Below are 16,586 nucleotides of genomic sequence, written 5' to 3' on the forward strand. Positions count from 1 at the left end.
GATGGCTAAGACTCTTCCAAGTCTCCATTGGGATCGTGGTTGAGTTTCATCTTTGTCCATTACTATGTCACCTACTTGCATGTTTCTTTTAGGCATGTGCCATCTTTGTCGAACCATAATGTTTTGAAGATATTCCTTCTTCCACCTGCTCCAAAACTGTTCTGTTAAATATTGAACTTGACGCCATCGTTTCCGTGCATACAAGTCCTCTTTAACAAATTGTCCTGGAGGTGGCAAAGCCCGTTGTGGTTTTCATGGTGACAAGGTGATTTGGAGTTCATGGTTATAAACTGTTTGGATCATTAAGATTATCTGTTGTCAATGGGCGGCTGTTAACTATTGCAGCTGCTTCATATAGGAAGGTTCTAAGTGATGAATCAGTAAGCCGTCCCTTTGAGAGATCAAGTGTGGCATTGAGAACGTTTCTCACAGTCCGTATTTGCCGTTCCCATACTCCACCTGCGTGACTAGCATGAGGTGTGTTAAGTACAAAATCACACTGTTTTTCAGTAAGAAAGATTGTGAGCTTGTCAGTGTCTATTTCACTTAGTGATGCACTCAGTTCATTTTTAGCACCTACAAAGTTGGTACCTCGATCACATTTTATTTGTCTAACAGAGCCTCTCAGACCAATGAAGCATCTTAGGCCATTGATGAAAGCGTCCGTAGTTAGGTCTTCTAACATTTCCACATGTACAGCTCGTGAATAGAAACATGTGAAAAGGAGACCATACCTTTTGTTTTCTTTTCTTGCTTGTTTGGTCAGGAATGGGCCAAAAACATCCATGCCGCAGTATGTGAAAGGTGGAGAATGTTTAACTCTTTCTGTGGGGAGAGCACTCATTTTTTGTCCTTCTACTGGTCTCCGTAGTCTCCAACAGAACACACACTGGCGAATATAGGATGATACTGTTTGACTTAGTTTGGGGATCCAATAGCCGCTGGACCGTATTTCGTTCATTGTGAAGCCTTTTCCCTGATGATTGACATTTTCATGACAGTGTGAAATTATTAGTCTTGTAATATGATGTTCTCTTGGGATAACTGTTGGATGTTTGAGTGAGTTTGGGAGCGATGAGTGTTGCAGCCTTCCTCCCACCTTAAGCATATTGTCCTTATCCAAGAAGAGATCCAAATTGTGCATTTTGTTGTTTTTTGACAATGCCATTCCTTTGCTTAATGACGTTATTTTGTTTGAATATGCTTGTCTTTGTAGATCTTTGATTATTGTGATTTCTGCGTTTTGTCTTTCGGTTACAGTGCTGAGTGACCTTGACTTGTCTTTGAGCAAATATCGTTTGAGACGGGCTACCGCACTGACTGCCCGGGACCAGGATGAAAACTTGGTGAGACGGTCATTGAGACTTTTATGTTCTGTAGTTTGCGTGTTTAGTGTCTGCACTTTTCTCACCTCTGGGTCTCCTATTGGAAGTTTGATAGTCTCCTTTTAGGAAGATTTATCTCCTTTTCCCACAAGAACTGGGGGCCTGTAAGCCAATTGGATGACAACAGTTCATTCACTGTTATGCCTCTTGATGCCATGTCAGCAGGGTTTTCACTGGTAGGTACGTAAAACCATTGTTGTGGTGTGGTATTATTGCGGATCTTTTGCACTCTGTTAGCAACGAACGTGTGGAAGCGTCTTGCGTCATTACTGATATATCCCAGAGTGACCTTTGAGTCAGTCCAAAAGAATTCCTCTACGTTGCCATAAAGTAGCTCTTCCTTTAGCATGTTGCTTACTGTGACCGATACTGTAGCTGCGGTCAGTTCTAACCTCGGAATTGTGGTGACCTTTGTTGGAGAAACACGTGCCTTGCCCATAACAAAGCTACAGTGCACGTCATTGTTTTTGTTGATCAGTCTTAAATAAGTACATTGTCCATATCCTGCTGTGCTTGCGTCGGAAAAGTGATGCAATTCCTTATTCACTACATCTCCAAAGGTTGTAGGAACGTAACATCTATTTATTTGCAACTTTTTTAAATTGTTCAAATCTCCTTTCCAGCTCTCCCACCGTGGTTTGGGATGATCAGGTAGCGGGTCGTCCCAGTCTGTTCCTTGACGACACATTTCTTGGAGGATTACTTTGCCATGGAGAATGTAAGGAGCAACGAATCCCAAGGGGTCGTATATTGCTGCAACTGTGGATAATATGCTGCGTCTGGTTGGGGCTTGGTCTTTTGCTGTGATGTTGAAGGTGAAACAATCCTTTTCTATGTTCCAATAGATGCCGAGTGCTCTTTCTGTTTGTGTCTCACTAAACGTCAAATCCTTTGTTTTGGTGTCTGTTGCATGCTCTGATGCTGGGATGCTGTTAAGAACAACACTGTTGTTAGACACGAACTTGTGTAATCTCAATCCACCCTTTGCACATAGTTCGCGTGCTTCCTTTGCTAGTTGTACAGCCTCTTTCACTGTCTCCACAATTGTTACTCCGTCGTCGACATAGAAGTCTCTGGCGATGAACTGTGAACCTAAAGGATACTCAAGGCTGTATTCTTTGGCTAAGTGTTTAAATCCATAGTTCGCACAACCAGGCGACGAAACGGCACCAAAGAGATGTACTGTCATTCTGTATGTTCGTGGTGGTTTAGTCACGTCACCGTTTTTCCACCATAAGAACCGTAAGTAGTTGCGATCATTTGCATTGACTTTGAACTAGTGAAACATTTTTTCTATGTCGCACATTAAAGCTACTTGATGTTGCCGAAAGCGTAAAAGTACACCAGTTAAGTTGTTAATCATGTCAGGGCCGTTGAGTAAATGTTCGTTCAGACAGGTACCTTTGTGCTTAGCTGAGCAATCGAACACCACACGCAGCCTCTCTGGTTTCTTTGGATGATAGATGCCGTGGTGCGGTATGTACCATGTCTCGCCTGCTGATCCATTATCATCAGTCTCCTCTGCATCACCTCTTTCGATGATGTCATTCATGTATGTGACGTAGTCTTTTTTGTATTTCTCATCACGCGTGAGTTTTCTTTTGAGCTGATTGAGTCGGTTCTCCGCAAGTTGTCTGTTATCTGGCAATTGTGGCCTTTCTTTAAAGGGCAATGGCATTTTGTAGTGTCTATGCTCAGTTTGTGTTATGCCTTGCTGTAGTTTCTCGAGGAACATGAGATCGTCCCGAGACACAGTTTTATAATTTTCTTCATTCTCTTTGAAATCCCTTTCTAGAGCACGCACTGCATCCATAGGAGTGGATGGAGGTATTTCCTTGACAGTTACTCTGTGACAGAGACTACTTGTTGTGTCTGTTTCGTTGCAAGGCATTGAGTTACCAACTATGCTCCATCCTAGATCAGTGTGGATAGCATATGGCTCATTGTCTTTGCCTAGGACTACTTGTTTGGGTGCTAACGCTCTGGGACAAGTATAACCGATAAGAACACTTACTTCACAATTGAGGAGTGGAGGGACCTCATCTACAATGAGTAACAAATGACTCCACAGTTTGGCTGTTTCACATGTTGGTATGTGTCCTCTGTTTGCAGGTATGTAATCCTTTGTGTAAGCAGTGGGGAGCCTTATCACTGTTGCTGAATTGTAACCTCTCACAAGAAGATCACACACCTTTCCGCTGCTTACGACTGCCTTTTTTCCCATCATTGTGGTCAGTTTGAGTTTTACTGGGCACACATCTGCCTGCAGTTCACGTGTTACATCCTGATCAATAAAGACTGTGTCACTCTGAGTGTCCAGTAACGCATAGACTAGTTTCTCTTTTTGTGGGTTAGTAGCAGTCGACACCCACACTGGAACTATCATTGAGGTACTGACTATGTGCTCTGCTCTAGCAACATTCAGTGACATGGCTATTGCTGTTTCAGGTGAGTAATCTTGGATTGCATTGTTTGTACTCACATGACCTTGTGTATTTCTTTGCAGGCCGCTACTGTAGTTTGTCGTGAAGACAGGTTGGGTGTCTTTTCGAGCAAGTTTCACATGTGAGGCGGCGTCTGCAGTCCTTGGCATTATGCCCTTGTTTTAAACAGCCATAACAAAGTCTATTGTCTTTTACATGTTTCTTTCTGATGTCTAGGGTCATCTGCAGAAAGGTTGGGCACTTGATGAGTGGATGTGTCTCTTGACACAACATACATGAAGAGCCGCTGTATGTTTTAGTCTTCGACTGTTTGTCGCCTTGTTCCATTGCGTTTGTGTTAAACACACTTGCTTTGTTCCTTTTGATTTCCTTTGTATTCCTTCTATCACCATTTGTTTCAGTTGAATGAAGTGCATGAATGGAGGTGACTGGGTTGCACGCAACTTCTGCTTCTAACGAGAGGAAGGAGGCAAATTCACTGAAGCTGGGAAACTCACCACCGTTCATGAGTGTCTTTGTCACATGTCTGTTCCATCTTGCATTCATCCAATCTGGTAGTTTGTGCAACAGTCTCTGATTTTCTTCGCAGTCGTTGAGTATTTGCAGTCCCTTTACATGAGGTATCGCAAGCATGCATGCATTTACAAAGTCTGCAAAGTTCCTTAGTCCATCCGCATCTTTAGATTGTATTTTTGGCCAATTGGACAGTTTTTTCTCTAAATGCCCTTTGCATCACGAATGGCTGGCCGTACCTTTGGTTCAGTTTTTCCCAGGCGTCTCTATATGCCTCTTCATCATTTCTAAAGAAAGTCCCTTCAAGGCATTTTCTAGCTGGGCCGGTCACATACCTTTTAAGATAGTATAGTTTATCTGCTGATGAGATGCCATTTTGTTCAATAAGTGACATGAAAGTGGATTTCCATTCAATAAACTTTATCGGTTCACCACTAAACGTTGTTGGTTCTGGTGTGGGAAGTCTGTTTATTCTGATGCTGTCTTGTACAGCTTGTGCAAGCTGTATGACACTAGGGGAAGATGTTGGTGTAATCTGACTGCGTGTGCGCTCTGGGCTCACCTGTTCACTTTTAACTGACTGTGCATCATCTAACTGTGATAACTCTCTGTTGTAGGCTTCCAACCTGGTACGAGCTCCTTCCACATCCTTCTCAGCCTTTAAGCGTTCCAGCTCTGATGTTTGGATTGCCATTTGTTTCTTGTGCTCCTCTTCTAGAGCCTTGATCTTTTCCCTTTGTCTTTGTTCCTCTTGTGCGATCTTGTACTCCGCTTCTCTTGCTGCAAGTTCAGCTGCTGCTTCAGCTCGTTTTGAAGCAAGGAATGAAGATGAAGAATGTTGGCTGTGATCTGGTGCTGCGGTTGAGCCATATATGGACTGGGCATAATCATGCTGTAATAGTCCACGTAAACGTCTTCTTACACACTCTGCATCAAAATCATCTATACCACTTAACCTTTCCAGAATGATTTTCATAATGTCCTGTGTCACTGCTAAACATGCATCAGTTTTTCTTCTTATATCAGAGGAAGGTGCCATGTGACTTCTCACATCATTATAAAGTTTTAACAGATCATTTCTCCTTTGTTCCAGTACGTCTGCAAGATCTGCTATTTCCTTTTCTGGGATGTCCAACTTTAGCCTTTCTCTTATTTCACGCACTTGCACCTTCCATTGCTCATATAGAGTTAATAGCCTTTTTTCCTTTTTACTTGTTACTTCTTTCTGATAAGTTGCCATTTTTTCAGTTGGTGCTTTGACTCTTTCAGAACGTCTTGATATTGCTAATGTGCTATGGACCTTGTTTAGCAACTCACTTAATATTTGTTATTTACTTGTGATTGCATCCTTTATGTCTTGTCTATTCTCACTTTTGTTTGGAAGCGAGTCTTAAGACATTTAATTCTTCTTGCAAACTTCTAATCTGATCCTCAATGTCCGTTAGATTTTCAGCTTCTAATTCCTCCATTTTGACTTTATTTTACTTACACGTTCGACCGTTGTATTCTCTGACCAGCTTCTGCCATTTGCTGAACGTTGCGGGTATTGCCGTGAAACCTTGAGCCCTCGTGGTGCAGCAAAACGGCGGCGGTCAAGCTCTTACTGTAGCATCCAATCGAACTGAGAAGGCCAGAACTGATGGTTAAACAAACTTTTATTCCTTCCGTCCGTATCATTCAACCAACGTAAGAGCAAATAAGAACAAATAAATCGTAATTACCATTTGGTACATTTTCTCTGTATTTCTAGCTAGATCTTACATTAGCAAAACCGTATTAGCATACGTTCCATACATACACATTTCAAATTGCTCAAACTACATAAATTTATATCACAAACCTTGTTACCCTGTCGACTGTAGCTAGACATTTAAGAATTTGTGAACCTTTTACAATAATTTATGCTTTCCACCATTAGCCATAACTTTCTTAACCTTTCTTCTTTTCTTCTCTTCTTCACGCAAAACGTTCGTATACCGTTACTTCCGCACAATAAAAGCAGAGAAACCATGTATATGAGCTAATCTGACCTTTACGATGCAGGAATCCTGAAGTTAATTCCAATACCTTTTTAAGACTTTTGAAGACCTTCTCAAAATATTTTAAGACCTCATCGCCACTTCAAGTTCTAATTTACAAAAAACCTTAAACTTAATAAACAGTTGTAGTTTGCAAATCAATTTATAGAGCACAACCATACAACAGAACCCAGATAAGCTCGGAAGAAACAAAGCTCAAAATAATAAATTAAAGAATAAAAGGCAAGGTTTATAGAAATATTTGAATGTTTGAGTTCAGTGAGCTGTGATTCACCGCAGTATTGAGACACCAGATAACCTCCGCGCGCATCTTTGATGTCCCACCCGTAGACACCCTGATGTCGGCAGATGATGGGGCAGAGGTCGTTGTCGTAGCTGTTTTGACAGGTTCAGCTGTTTTGTTGGGTGATGGTGTCGCTGGTGGAGCACAGAAACTGGCAATGGACAGCTGCGGCTGCTATCTGTGGCCAATGGCGGTCTTGACAGCGTTGATGCCCATCGAAGCTACGCTAATCTTCTTTTTACAATATGTACAGTAAGCCGGTTTTCAGGGACAGGCTTCAGCCACTGCATAAACTCATCTCCAACCAGGAGTCCGCAAATGTACATTTCCCCATTTCTGAGTTTGTTTCACGACACATCACCTAACCATGCATTTTGCAAAATACGTGACTCGCTGACCGAGCACGTCGTTGTTTATAATAGTCATGGGGAGGAAAATAAATATATTCATGCATTCTTTTTGGAGTCAAACTCTTTGGACAAAGCGTGAACAAAATTTAATACCTTGTAACATCGGGATTAAGACTTTTTAACCCTTGTGTTATCTTCGGGTCATTCTGACCCAAAGTCATTGGGACCCACCGTCGTTTGCAACAACTTTACCGCATACAAAAACAAAGTGAAACATTTTCTTTTAACCGTTGGGCTGTCTCAGACCCCCCACATTGCGAAGGTTAAAAGAAAATTATTTTTATTTGCTTTTGTATTGGGTAAAATTGAGTAAACACAACGATGGTTCGTTATGAACCTTTTGGTCATGTGACCCGAAGGCAGCACAAGGGTTAATACCTTTTAAGGGCATTAATTTTCCCTAAATGGTTTTATCAACTCTTAATACTTTTTAAGACCCCGCAGACACCCTGTATTAAACCGCATGCAAGTTCCCCCACCAAAAAATTCTCATTGCCGCACACCGGACATCCGGCACGGTGCCAGAATACTTTAAGCCCTGCAACTTGCCTTTAGCGCATTGCTGCACATCACACACCCATGACTGCATTGTGTTGTCATCTACGCCCAGCTCATTTTGGTAGCATTCAGGCTCTCCACTTGTTCCTTAAGCATCCTTACAGTCTAATAATTACCAGATAAATACCAGATTAGCAAAAAGTCAATCCCTTGCCTTTGTATGTCTTTACATTACTAGTGTTTTTCTATCTCTGTCTCAAAGTGCGGCCCATGTTCTCCACTTTATTTTTATTCCACCCCCTAGCCAGGAGGGTCAGCTTGTCTGTTTGACCTAAATTCAAGGGCCGGTGTGTAAAAATAGTTATTATTTAACAGGAGATTAGATGGAACACACACATACCTGCTTTAGACATGTACTTTGTTGTGATGGCTGCTCTGGACAGGAAACTGTTCACTTGCACAACCTCTTCTCCAATTGTTGAGCCTGCACTTTCCTGAAAAGCACCTCCCCATTTAATCTATAAAGAAGTGAATACAATCCATACTTACTGCTAAATTCACTCCATCTTACCAGAAAAAGGTCTCAAACTAACACTAAATTTGTAATTAAGCTACCATATACCTCGCATTTCCCAGTGTGTGCCTGTGCATGCATAACCGAAAGGAAAGGACACATGGACAAGAAATCCCTCATCTCAGGGCACTGCTGAGCCACCTTAGCTAGATATGGAAAATATTTGCATGCTACATCTGAGCAAAGGAATGTGATGTTTCCTGGGGTACTTGCTGCTAACGTCCTCTGGAGGAAAACTGGGTACGCCAAAATCTCTCCTCGATTCATGTTTAGAACACTGAGGAGGACTCCATGGCAACAAACAGCTATTTCAAGCCCTTCCTCATCCAGTTTGCTGGTGGACTTCCTGGATGACTACTTAGCTGCTGTCCAAGATGAAAATCCACAAGACCCTTTTCCTGACATCTACACATTCAAAGATTAAAACATCAATTACATCCAATATGAATGATTAAACCATATCAGGGTTGTTACTGGCAACATCTACTAATACTGACAGGACTAGACTGTGTTATGTTTACAGAACAACAAATAACTTTGATTTATGACTGCAAAAATTATTTAATTACACCAAAAATAGTGACATGCCAGCAATGATCAAAATAATTCTACGTACATGACTTGTCTGTCTGTGGACTTGGTTTACAAAGTCTGCGACCTCCTCATCTTTTGAAATTAAGACTTTCAAAGTTGCTTTGCTGTGAAGTGCTGACACAATACAGTGGTTTTCAAAAAAATGTTTTACATGTTCATATTTGATAGACTGTTCATCAGGGCTATGTTAGGGTTATATTAATTCATATGTCATACGTATAGAGTACCTTGCATTTGATTTAAAGCGATAAAGCTTGAGGTTTCCATCAACGGAGACGGCAAGCATTTCTGGAGTGCAGGCAGGGCAGCTAAAAAATGTCTCCTGACATATCTTCTCCACGTGAAATCTTGCAGCAACCCACTCCAAGAAGCTTTTGTTGAAGTGTATCAGCTGATATTTTGCCAGTCTTGTAGGTTTAAGGAAAACACAGCAAATAATTATAATCAACATATATTTGTATATGTTAGTCACCAATAAAACTGATGTTGCAAAAAACATTTATACGTAGTCTTCCAAAGTGCACTGTTTTCTTGTCAAGCATTTGGACATATGCCTTAAGTGACATCCCTGGTGCACCCATCTTGATGTCACAGAAAGACTGAAAGACATCAGTGGCAAAGAGGGTGCAGAAATTCAAATTACCTTTTTAAAACATAACCTACTAATACTTAACATTTTAGTAACACGTGTAACGCTTTAAATATATCTTTAGTTACCAAACAACACAAAAGATTAACTTTAAGTTAAACATGACATCACAGGATTCTACAGTACGCAGCACTTGTATCTCGTCCTGCAATCTAGTTTGCAATAATTTTTTTAAGCTCACCTTCAAACACTTTCTGCACTGGAAATGTAAAATCAAGTTTTGCCTTCTTAACAGGTGTTGCTGAGATGTTATCTGTCGATGCCTAAGTATATTCCTAGTCTGTGCAAACTTTCTTGGTGATTAAAACCCTTTCTGATTCTGATGAACATGGATCACTCAAAACTGTTTGTCGATGCTGCCTTGTGAGGTGCTTCAGTAGGTTACTTGTGCTAGCCGCAGCCGTGTATCGTTTTTCTCCCCAGGACATAGCTTGCACTTGACATTAATGTTCTTGTTTACCTGTGACAAAATGGTAAAGTACTTGTCAGTTGACTGGATGGATATAGATGTATAACATTTTGGGGGGAAATATAATCAGCAATGTTGCGTGAATGAATGCCTTTTTCTTTTGAACCCAGTAACAAGAATAGCATATTTTTAAAGGGGCCATTGACTGGGTTTTTGGGGGTTTTCACACTATTCCTTAAGGTCTCCGATTAGGGTATGTAACATTGGTTGGGCTGAAAAGGGCCTGGGTGCTGTTCTATGCGCCCATATGCATCCTGTGAAATAGCCCTGTGAAAAAACTAGAGCTTTTCTCCCTTTTATGGTATGCTCATGAATATATAGATGAGCTGCGCGCTGATTGATTGGTTTACAACGAGTGAAGCTGCGGAGCAAAGACGGAACACGGCCAACAGCACTCACTGAAACATCGAAGGTGGGGACTTGAAATAAAAACGTGGAACACTGCATTTACGACCGTGGTCCATTTTCAATATCCTTGAAAAACATTCTTCTTTGTAATTCCATGGAAGTGCACAGAGCAGCGCGCAGCAAATTTTGGGCGTGAAAAAGGTACTGACCAGATCCAAAAAAGGTGGAGCCCCCATTGTAACGTCACAACCGGGAATTTTTGGAAACTGACCTTTATAACTACATTTTTTTATTGTGAGATTTGCATAGGAAAGTGGTGTCAATGGACTTTGAGGTTCACTGTATGTCCATTTTACCCACTGAACTGTCGTTAATCAAGTGTGACAAGGTAAATTCGGTTCTGCAGTCAATGACTCCTTTGATACATAGTATGGAAAGAATAGGACTTAAAAACGGTACCTATTTGCTGCTGAAACTCTGACAAAGGCTGCAAAAACCCTCCAGTTACTGCCTCTCTGTTGTGCAGGACAAAGTATGTGTGAACAGCAACATCACAGTCCTCACAAAGGAATGGTTGAGGCAGGCAGTCCAGACACCTCCCAACGGCTTGTTTGCCACACTGGCACCTGCTGTTTGGATGTGGATCCTGACTATCCAACATATTTTCAATTAGAAAAGGCCTGGGGCCTCATGTATACACGTTGAGTACGCACAAAAAACTTGCGTACGCTGGTTTTCACGCACAATTTGTGATGTATAAAGATTTACTTTACCTGAGAATGTGCGGGCCGTCACAGAAAGTTTTGAGCAGACGTGAGAATGTGCGGACCGTCCGCACCGTCCGCAAAGTCTTCTTTGGCTCTGTAACATGGCGAATTCTAACTGAAATGTGCCGAAACTCGCCAAACATTACAAAATAAAGTTTCCACTACTACGTTTATGACGTTGACTATTCAAAAAAACATAAAAATAAAATTTTGATCATTTATGTGGATGATCACATTAAAATGCCAAAACGGGAAATGCTATATAGCCTTCTGTTTAATCCGCCACCACTTAATATCTTCTGTTAAACTTAAGGGTGTCAAACGAACGATAAAATCACTCAGGAAATGCATGTCACGCTAACCCTATAGCTGCCATGCTGTTACGATGCGCCACCACTCGTTTCTTCATTTAAAGTTTTACATGGGACCATTTCTTCTTAATTTCTGCCATGGTCCGGTTCTCTGAACCCACAGCATTTATGGCCCTATAATGATACTAATAATTTAATTTAAAATGCACTTTACATTTAGCTAAATCTCAAAGTGCTACAGGTTAAAAACAAGAAAGGGCACAAATAGTGACAGTTTCCCACTCCGCCGACTTTCTTTTGTCGCTAATACCTAATGACAGGCCGCCAAACACACATTTTCTCGCCTCCACCTCTGTTGTCAGAACCTCAATCTCACAGTCACTGTATTTCTTTGAATAAACACTACAGCGCTTAACTTTCATATTTGGTGCAGCGTTTATTCTATGGCGGCGTTTATTCAAAGAAAAACGGTAATTCAGACAAAGAAATTACCTCAGGAGCGCATTTATAGACCATCTGCATATTAATTTATGAGAGGAGGCCAGGCGGGGTCAGTGGCTCGTTCACGTGCGGTCAATCTCACGATGATTGTGATTTATAAAGGAAAGGCGTACCTGGCGTACGACCGGCTATATACATGTGAATATTTCTGTGCGTAGGTACTTTTTGAGTTTTGACCGTGCGCCATCTTCTGGTATGAAAGCTGGGCAATCCTTTATACATGAGGCCCCTGCCCTCTATGCGCGCAGATGGCACTGGGGACGGGGGGGACATGTCTCCCCCAGATTCCTAGTGACCCCGATCCGTCCCCACCTCTCACCCTACGTAAGGTCACAAGCATCAGTTAATAACTGCGCAATAAAGGCGATGTTAGCAATGTATTACCGTGTGTAATGTTGTTAGCGTGCATTAGCGTGTGTAACGTTGTTAGCGTGTATTAGCAGGTAGACGCACTTGTAAGGTTTCTGATGGTGGTGCCCATATCATCTGCGGAGGCAGACGCAGTTTCAGTGCGTTACGCAGATTGAAAACATGGTTCCGATCAACCATGACACAAAAAAGGCTCAATGACATTGCTGTCATTGTCTTTCATTTCACATTTCATGGTATGTCGGCTATACTTATTTTTATGTATGTAAATCTGATTAAGGGTTTATACTTCCGTGTTCATACACATTGTTATATTTGTAATCATTTACATCCTGCTGAGATCAGCAAATAAATAAATAAAACATTTGCAGAGGGCATGAAGTTTTGGCGTGTGATTGACATACTAATGTTTATTGCAGCTTCAGTATATATACATATTTATTATATGGTAACGAAGGCACGAGCGTTCTGATTGGCTAATAGGTAGTCATGCCAGCCGCGTATTGCCCTCCTCGCCAGTCTGATACGGATCCGTATTGCCCTCTGACGTCAGCTTCACAATGAGCGACATCGACGAGTCAGCTGCTGAGTTTTACTATCCAGGTGATGCTGAAAAGATTTGTCATCGAAAGTGAGGATGAAGACTAGACTCTTTGAATCACTTGTGTTGTTATTTTGTGTTGAAATTAAAGCCATTTTAGCAGAACCATGTTGTCTGCTTTCTATCAAAAGTAATGAATTGCTAGGCAACACGTGTAGCCCTGTGGGATTTTGGGGTATTTACATAATCAGTGTATTTTCATTTGTTTATTTTATTTGAAATTGTACGATTTATAATGTTAAATATGTTTAAAATGTTATATTCCAAAAGATATGTTTAACAGTTAAAAAGGTTATTGTGTAAGCAGCAATATGGCACATTTAATCATTTAGAACGGTACATGTTTTATTGTGAAGAGTTTGGAGTGATGATGTCGTGTTTGTGGATTGGTGGGGAGGAAGAGGAAGGAAGGAGGAGGGAAAAGCGAGAAGGAGAATGGCGAAAGAGTTGTGGTAGTCCGCGTGTGAGTGAAAGAGAAAACGTGAAAAATATTATTGTTTGTTGTTTTATTATCGGCGAGATTGTGAAGACAGACATTAATTCTACGGACACAAAGCAAAAAAAGTGATCCTAGCTAGCCTAACTTACTGTGTTTAAGCTAGCTAGCTAGCACTGGCTGTTTATTCACTAACCCAGTGAATTAGCTAGCTGTTCGGGCCAACACGGCTGAACGCGGCAAGTCGGGTGTGGGTTGTTGCCTATGGAAGGCCTAGTGGGCAAGTATTAAGACGCCCCCGTGTGTTAACTACGCGTAATTAACGCCGACTTGGCATGCAAAGTCGTCTCAACCACGCGTAAAAAACGCCGACTTCCATACAAAGTCGGCGTCTTTTTCGCCTCGAATTGACGCGTGTCAAGTGACACGTTGCCATTTACACACGTTAATTACGTCTCAAACTTTGAGACGTGTCAAAAGCACGCGTCTAAAAAAAGCGTGCATTGAACGTGTCACGTGACACGTTGCCATTTACAAACGTAAATTGCGTCTCAAATTTTGAGACGTGTCGAGCAAACCACACGAAATTAACGCCTGGTTTGGCACAATCAGCGTCTGGTTTTCCAAAATTAGAGTCTGCTTGCTTGAATCTCCGATGGGAAATTAACAATTGTAACATCTAATACGTAAGTAAAGTAGGTCTTAGGATGCTCGTGCGAGCTAGGCTACTATCAAATACAATGTTGGTTAGCTAGTTAGCTATTAATTTGAAGTTGGGGATCACAATTGCAATACTATGATATAACAAGGGGTGCAGAGACAAATAAATGCAGTAATATCAGGCTGGCTGGCTGGCTGGCTGTTTGGCTTGGAGTTTTGTGAACTGCCCTTGTACTGCGATTGCGTTGCCTCAGTATTGTGCGCGATTAGGTTTCACTGACAACATTCCTTAATGTAAGAGGCAATGCGCAAACTCAGTTGTTGGCGATATACAACTGTTGTTACTATTCAAGTCAAATGTATTTTATTTTCATTTTCAATTACCTATGGTTGTACAAACGAAACAGAGTTTCCCCAGGACCATGATGCCATATTAAAAAACATGACAGTAAGGTGCCAGGGTCAACGTACTGTGTAGCCAACAGTGACAGGGCAGTATGTACAGTGACAGGGCAGTATGCAGTGACAGGACAGTATGTAAAGTAGCAGGACAATATGTTCAGTGACAGGACAGTATGTTCAGTGACAGGACAGTATATTCAGTGACAGGACAGTATGTACAGTGAAAGGACAGTATGTTCAGTGACAGGACAGTATGTTCAGTGACAGGACAGTATGTACAGTGACAGGACAGTATGTACAGTGATTGGAGGTAGCAGTTATGAAGTGATAGGTTCTCGTGCCAATATATTGTGATGCCAATTTGTTGAGCGGTCATATTCCTTGTATAGTAAGTAAGACTTTATTTATATAGCACTTTTCATACAAGAATTGCAGCTCAAAGTGCTTTACATAAAATCAACAAAAACAACAATAATAATAAAAGTGTTGATCTAACTAGCCGCACTCTATCTGCGGTCTCTCGAATCCGTCTTAGATCCAAGCTGCCACTTGCAGTTTCTAGAGTAATCAATCTAATCTTTCTATGAACCCGGTTAACACAAAATACCGTACACTGCTAATCGTCAGCTAACTAAATGGTAGGCGAATAGACAATAAAGCTTGATATGGGTATAGTCATGAACTAGCACTGTTCAAAGATGTCCAACCCAAGTTCTCAATGTCTGCAGAAAAACACAAAAGAGCAGAAACCTGCTCCCGCAATGCAGTGTTAGGCTACTAATAAAATAATTGTGATAACTTTCATTTATCTTCACAGTTCCCGCTCACTAGGGATAATTTTCCATAACAAATAACGCAATGCGTCCTCTACTTTTATGAGGTGACCTGACGCTCAGGTAATTGACCCTTTAGTGACACCATCTATATGGGTAACACCATTTTCATTATCTGGGAAATCATACTCTAATCTTTTGTTACATTTCCTTCTTATGTAATACACTTTCCCCTACATTCAGCCTAATAACATACTCCAAACTAACACAACGTACCATCATTAGGCTACAGTGTCTTGGTAAAGGGTGAAAAATACTAGATTTTAACTAAGCTTCCATTCAGGATTACGACTGCAGATGCATTGATTAAAGAGAAGTTTAAAGAATTATAATAGACATTTTTGTAAGTCCAACGGTAATATCTGTAGTTTGCCACCTACACTCAGAAGCCAATTGCTACTAAGAAACCCTTTTAAAATCAAGCACTCTAAAAGTAAGGTTATACAATTTAATTTGATGTCTTTAATTAATTCAATTATGCCTTATGTGTCATGGTGTGTGGTGGGGTAGGACCCAAACGCAGGAGAGTAGCCATACATTGCCTCAAACAAAGGGTTTATTCTTTTAAACGGGAAACATCCAGGGTCAGTAGCGGTGTTAGCACATTTGGTGCCCTAGGCAAGATTTTTCACCAGCACCCACTCTTATGCCGCCCTAGGCGGCTGCCTATGTCGCCTATAGGAAAGACTGGCACTGGACAGGGTACTCACATTAACAAGGGTAAGGACAAGACAAAGACTGGACACAAAACAGGAACCTAAAATACACAGAACCAAACAAGACACAGGTGGACAAGATAATACAAACAAGAACTGAAACCACTCAACGAGACACAGGTGAAGACAATGGCAGACACAAGGACACGGTAGGGCAGGGCAAAACCAAAAACGGGGGCACGGCTGTGGCCGTGACATTATGCCTGTCCAAAGGTGGGTGACTGTATTATACCAGACTTCATGTACTGCTTGTACAGTTGTACATGGGTTGTGTGTATGGGCAGTCTCAGGGTTATGTCACAGGTGTTGGCCTCTGGGAACACCCTTGGTGCTGGGGGAGGACCAGGGGGACAGAAAGATAGTCAAAATATAGTATTTTCCTTAGAGTAGAGGTGCTAGACATGTCGTAAATGGATACAGGTCACTATACAGACGTTGAATGTATTCATTTACACAAGATGGTAGCCTACACTAAACCTTTCAAAGTGCCAATACACACATCTGTATAAGCCCGGCATGAGGTGTGTAGCCAACCAGTGCTTGTTTAATGCTGTCATAACTGGATTCATAAGAAGATTAGATAAGAACTTCAGGAAGTGACAAGCCACGGTAATAAGAATAAACATGTATTTATTTAATAAAATGTGCTTACAAAGAAACGGTTGGTAAATTAGTAGTTTAGGGAATGGGTGTGGGATCAGTGCAAGTGTTGAGTGTAAAGAATCATTACAAACTAAAAAGCAAACAGTAATGATGTTCCTGCTTGTAATGGAGACCCAGCTTG

The sequence above is a fragment of the Hypomesus nipponensis genome, chromosome 1 (assembly GCF_054491055.1).
Source record: "Hypomesus nipponensis isolate SF chromosome 1, ASM5449105v1, whole genome shotgun sequence".
NCBI classification, from domain to species: Eukaryota; Metazoa; Chordata; class Actinopteri; order Osmeriformes; family Osmeridae; genus Hypomesus; species Hypomesus nipponensis.